The sequence below is a fragment of the Somniosus microcephalus genome, unplaced genomic scaffold (genome assembly GCF_052327205.1).
Source record: "Somniosus microcephalus isolate GS21.2 unplaced genomic scaffold, FLI_Smic_1.0 unresolved_chr6, whole genome shotgun sequence".
In the NCBI taxonomy this organism is placed as follows: domain Eukaryota; kingdom Metazoa; phylum Chordata; class Chondrichthyes; order Squaliformes; family Somniosidae; genus Somniosus; species Somniosus microcephalus.
This window is the reverse complement of record NW_028225184.1, coordinates 39758589-39764456: the sequence shown is the minus strand read 5'-3', so window position 1 is coordinate 39764456 and position 5868 is coordinate 39758589. Positions and strand designations below refer to the sequence as shown.

Below are 5868 nucleotides of genomic sequence, written 5' to 3'. Positions count from 1 at the left end.
GCAAGCCATCAGGAAGGCAAATAGTGTGCTGGACTTCATTACAAGAGGATTTGGGTACAGGAGTAAAGATGTTTCACTCCATTTATATAGGGCCTTGGTGTGATCGCTGTCTGCAGCTTTGGTCTACTTACCAAAGGAAGGATATATTTGCCATAGAGGAAGTGCAACGAAGATTCAAGAGATTGATTCCTGGGATTGCGGAACTGTCATATGAGAAGACATTGAATAAACTAGGCCTATATTCTCTTGAATTCAGAAGAATGAGATGGGATCTCAATGAAGCATACACCTATATTAAAGGGCTTGATAGGGTGGATGCTGGAAAATGTTTCCATTGGTTGGTGACTTTAGAACCAGGGGCCACAGCCTCAGGATAAAGGGTAGGGCTTTCAGGTCTGACATGAGAAGAAATTTCTTCACACAGTGGCTGGAGAATTCTCAACCCTGGAGTGTTGTGGAGGCTCAATCATTGGGTATATTCAAAACAGAAGTCTATAAATTTCTTACTTGTAAGGGCATCGAGGGATATGGCGATAGGGGTAGTGAATGCAGCTGTGGCAGAAGATCCGCCATGATCTGATAGAACAGCAGAGCAGGCTCGAAGGGCGGAAGGGCCTACTCCTGCTGCTATTTCTTATTTTCTTACAGCCGTATCTTGGAAGATTGAGACAAGTACCTCCGCGTTTTCCTCCTTATCCTTCCTCGGTATTCTAGGTTGCATCTCATCTGGTCCTGGGGACTTATCAAATTCATGTTCAGACAGCCTTTCTAGTATCTCCTCTTTAACAATTATGTTCCGATCCAATATCTCAAATAATTCCTCTTTCATTATGAATTTGGCAGCATATTCTTCCTTGGTGAAGACATATACAAATCACTCACTTAGTAGCTCAGACTTGCGTTCTGCCTTCATGTGTAGTTCACCTTTTTGTCCCTAAAGTGCCCCACACCTCCTATTACCCGTTTATTATTTACATGTCCGTAGAACATGTTTGAATTTCCTTTCATGTTAGCTGCCAATCTTTTGTCATGCTCTCTCTTTGCCCCTCTTATTTCCTTTCTCACTTCCACCCTGAACTTTTTATATTCAGCCTGGCTCTCACTTGTATTCTCAACATGACATCTGTCATACGGGCTCTTTTTCTGCTTCAGCTTACTCTATCCCTTTGATCATCCAGTGATCTATGGCTTTAGTTGCTCTACCTTTTCGCCGAGTGGGAATGCCTTTCCACTGTACCTGAACCATCTCCTCATTAAGGGAAACTACTGTTTAATTTAGTCTTGCCTGCCAATGTTTGATTCCAATTTACCCGGGCCAGATCCATGCTCAACACATGGAAATTGGTATTCCTCCACAATTATTTTTATTGTAGGTTCCTCCCTCTCCTTTTCCGTATCTAATCTAAACCTACGATCACTGTTCCCTACATGTTACCCTACTGACATTTGCTCCACTTGCTTTACCTCATTCCCCAGAGACTTTACTTAACAGAGGAACATCACCCTCATCAGGTCTCAGAACAGGATATTGGTTCGAGAGTGTGATGTACTCAGGGGACTCCTGCACTGTCTGCCTGGTCCTCCTCTTTTGTCTGACAATCACTCATTCCCTTTCTGTCTGCTCACTCCTTAGCTGCTGGGTGACCACCTCCTGAAACATGCTATCCAAGTAGCTCTCAGCCACTCGGATGTACCTCAGTGACGCCAGCTATTGCTCAAGAGCCAAAACCGGAGCTTGAGCCCCTCCATCTGAGGATACCTCCTGTGCACCTGGTTGTCCAGGGCATGGGAAGCATCCTGAATTTCCCACACGGCACACGATGTGCATTCCACTGGACCGAGCTTCCCTGCCATGTTTTATTTACTCGACAAGTAACTAACTTATTTTTAAAGTAACTTAGAGTGATAAATTTAAGACTTAAAAGAAACAATGATCAACTTCTCACCAATCAGCCCCTTCCCTTGCACTGATGTCACTTCCCTCGCTCCTCAACACTCACGCTCCCTCCCTGATCTCGGATATCCCTTTATCTGCAGCCGCTCCTCTCGCTGTCATGCAGGTCCGCTCTCCTGTCTATTAACTTAGAGATCTTGGGTTCTGTTGCTCCACTCCTCCTTTTCAGACAGACATCTCCACCACCTTCCTCCTCATCACCAATTCCTGCAATTATAAAATTCCGCACTCTGATTGCAATGCACTCCGTTTGCGAAACTCCAATTTCTGTGCTCAAGCTCAAGCTCCAGTTAGTACTTGGGTGGGAGACTGCCTGGGAATACCATTTGCTTTAGGCTTTTCTTGCCAGCAGAAGCGGTTCGCTGCCCTAAAAATATCATGCTGCGTTCACTCACCAAACTGTTGGAATTGCTCTCTCTCTCTCTCCATCTTTCTGTCCGCTGTTACTTGCTTCTCGAAAGGTAGATGTCGAGACACAGCACCACTAAACAGAACAGCAAATCAATCTGGAATCTGTCACCTGAAGAAAACCAGGAAAAGCTGACGCCTACGGGTGAGTTACTCTGGACAAGCCCGATCTCGTCTGATTCTCGGAAGCAAAGCAGAGTTAGGCCTGGCTACTACTTCGATGGGAGACCGCCTGGGAATACCAGGTGCTGTAGGCTTCTTTTGCCGGCTGGTCCTTTTTTCAGCCCTGCAAACTCAAGCTACTTTCAATCATCAAACTATTTGCAGTACTCTCTCTGTCTCTCACTCTTTCTCTCGCTCTCCCTCTCTCCCTCTATCTGTTATCTGCAATTTGCTTCATGAAGGAAATACGTCGAGACACAGCGTTGTGCTGCTTTCCTGTTCTTTTTCGTTTCGTTGCTTTAAACGTCAGATTGCACACACTCTCAATTGTAGTAATGCAGGATCAGGTCTTTATTGAAACCTCGTGCTGTTCACAAAAAATATGAGTTAACAAGTCTCTTTCACACTGGACAAACCAGCCTGAGAGCTGCTGAAACACACTCTCTCCGTGATTCCACTGCGAGTTGCTCACCAGTGTTCCCTTACATTTCAAACACTAAATTTTGCCTTTAATCACTACATTCATTGCATATTACCAATAAATTATGGTACACAAAAATGCGACAGAATAACAACATCAACTAAAAAACAGGCCCTCAAATCATCTATTTATTTTCTTGCCGCAATACATCCTCAACAGAATTATCAAGTTGACACATTCAGATATGGCTGAGGGACTCTTACACATCCTATTATTATCTTTCCCCTAAAGTCACCCATTCCCAGAATGCTCACAGCCCATTTTCAATGCAGGCTCAGAACGGGATTAAACGGAGTGAAATTGGACACCGTGTTTTAATCGGAAATTTGGAAAGAGTGGAAATGTCTGGAAAGTATTGTGTAAGTAGAATTTGTAAAAAGTGAAACTTAGGTGAAGAATTGGATTTCAACGAAGAACTGTAGAAAGTGTAGTTAACAGAAGCTGCCTGCCAATGTCAGTTAACTGTCAGTCATCTGTAAGTGTTTGTTTTGAATAAACGCTAATGACGAGGAGCACGGGAGCGGAGTCAGCACTATTAAATTGGGGGAGGCTCCTAGTGTATAAAATTCAACATTTCTGCAAAGCACAGAGCGATCTGCACAGAGAGGGATTAAGTGGAGTGGACTTGAACAGAGTGTTTTATTTGGGAATTTGGAAAGAGTGGGAATTTGGAGAAGAGAGGGAAGGAGGTGTTGCTTTTTGCTGACGCTACTTATAGTGCTTTGTGTTGCAGATAGATGTTTGATGGTTGTACCCTTAAATTAATCTCGATCAACAAGCTACACTGTTAGGTAAGATAACTAATTACAAAGTTAATTTAATTTGATAAAACAAACTCATATAGTGCAACTAGTGATGAAAAATATATGCTGGCCTTGCCACAGACAGCAACATCCCAGAAATGAGTAAAACAAAATTGGATGGCAGTGTGGGTAATGAGCCACAACTTCAGATTTAGTAGTTTGTGGAGATGATTGTCTTCCCGGACAATAAATTTTGCTGTAAGTGCCTGCATCTTGAGGACATTCAGCTCAGAGTTTTTTAAATGGAATCTGAGCTGCAGACATTGCGGGGCATCTGGGATGGGGAGAGTTACCAGGACACTTTGATCCAGAAGACAGTCACACCCCCTAAGTTAGATAGTGCTCCAGGTCTGGTTAGTGGGCAGGTACAGGAGGATGTGGCCGCAACTCAGGCCGGTGAGGGGAGCCCAGGTGCAGTGCTGGAGGAGCCACAGCCTTTGCACATGTTCAACATGTTCTTGCTGCCTGTGTGAATGAGGGAAAATCTGTAGGATGGATGAGAAAGCTGACCTTCACACCAATGTGTAGGAGGCAATTCAAGTGGGAGAAGTGAAAGGGAATGTAGTCGTGGTAGGCAACAGTAAATTCAGGGGGTAGGTATTTTTTTCTGCATCGTGACCGAAAGTTCCAACGGTTGTGTTGCATGCCCAGTGCCAGGTAAAGACACCACCTCGTGGCTGGAGAAGACCGTGGATGTGGGAGGGGGTTGATCCAATTGTGGTGATCCACGTAGGATCCAAGAACATAGGTGGAACAAGGAATGCGGTTCTGATGAGGGAATTTGAGGAGCTATGATCCAAATTTTAAAGCAAAACCTCAAAGGTGATAGTCTGTGGATTGCTACCTGAGCCACGCACAAATTGACATAGCGGCAAACAGATCAGCATTACTGGTGGTGACCGTACTCTCCTTACTGGTGGTGAGCATACTCTAACATTACTGGTGTTGACTCTACTCTAACGTTATTGGTGGTGACTCTACTCTAACATTACTAGTGGTGAATCCAGTCTACCATTACTGGTGGTGACTCTACTCTAACATTACTGGTGGTGACCCTAGTCTAAAATTGCTGGTGGTGACTCCACTCTAACATTACTACTGGTGACTCCATTCTACCATTACTGATGCTGAACCTACTCCATCATTACTGGTGGTGACTCTACTATAACATCACTGGTGGTATCCCTACTCTAACATTACTGTTAGATACTCTACTCTAGTATTAGAGGTGGTGACTCTACTCTAACATTACTGATGGTCACTCCACTCTACCATTACTGGTGGTGACCCTACTCTAAAATTGCTGGTGGTGACCCTACTCCATTATTACTGGTGGTGACTCTACACTAACATTACTGGTGGTGACTCTACACTAACTTTACTGGTGGTGACACTACTCCATCATTACTGGTGGTAAACCTACTCCATCATTACTGGTGGTGATTCTACACTAACTTTACTGGTGGTGACTCTACACTAACTTTACTGGTGGTGACCCTTCTTTAACATTATTTGTGGTGACTCTACTTTATCATTACTGATGGTGACTCCACTCTACCATTACTGGTGGTGACTCTACTCTAACATTACAGGTGTGACTCTACTCTACATTACTGGTGGTGATCCTACTCTACATTATTGGTGGGGACACTTTTCCAACATTACTGGTGTTGACTACACTCTAACATTAATGGTGGAATCTCTTCTCTAACATCCCTGATGTTGACCCTACTCTAAGATTACTGGTGGAGACGCTTCTGTAACATTACTGCTGATGACTCTACTCTATAATTACCGATGGCGACTCTATTCTAACATTACTGGTGGTGACCCTTCTCTATCATTATTGGTGGAGACCCTACTCTAACATTACAGGTGGTGAGTCTATTCTAACGTTACTGGTGGTGAATCGACTCTAACATTACAGGTGGTGACTCTACTCTAACGTTACTGGTGGTGACTCTACTCTAACGTTACTGGTGATGACTCTACTCTATAATTACCGATGGCGACTCTATTCTAACGTTAATGGTGGTGACTCTACTCTAACGTTACAGGTG

The 5868-nt window shown here is 44.0% G+C and overlaps 1 pseudogene; it reads left to right on the top strand.

Annotated features, from left to right (window-relative positions):
- The first annotated feature begins 2499 nt into the window (after positions 1–2499).
- On the top strand, positions 2500–2619 carry LOC147087215 (5S ribosomal RNA; annotated as a pseudogene).
- The last annotated feature ends 3249 nt before the right edge of the window (positions 2620–5868 follow it).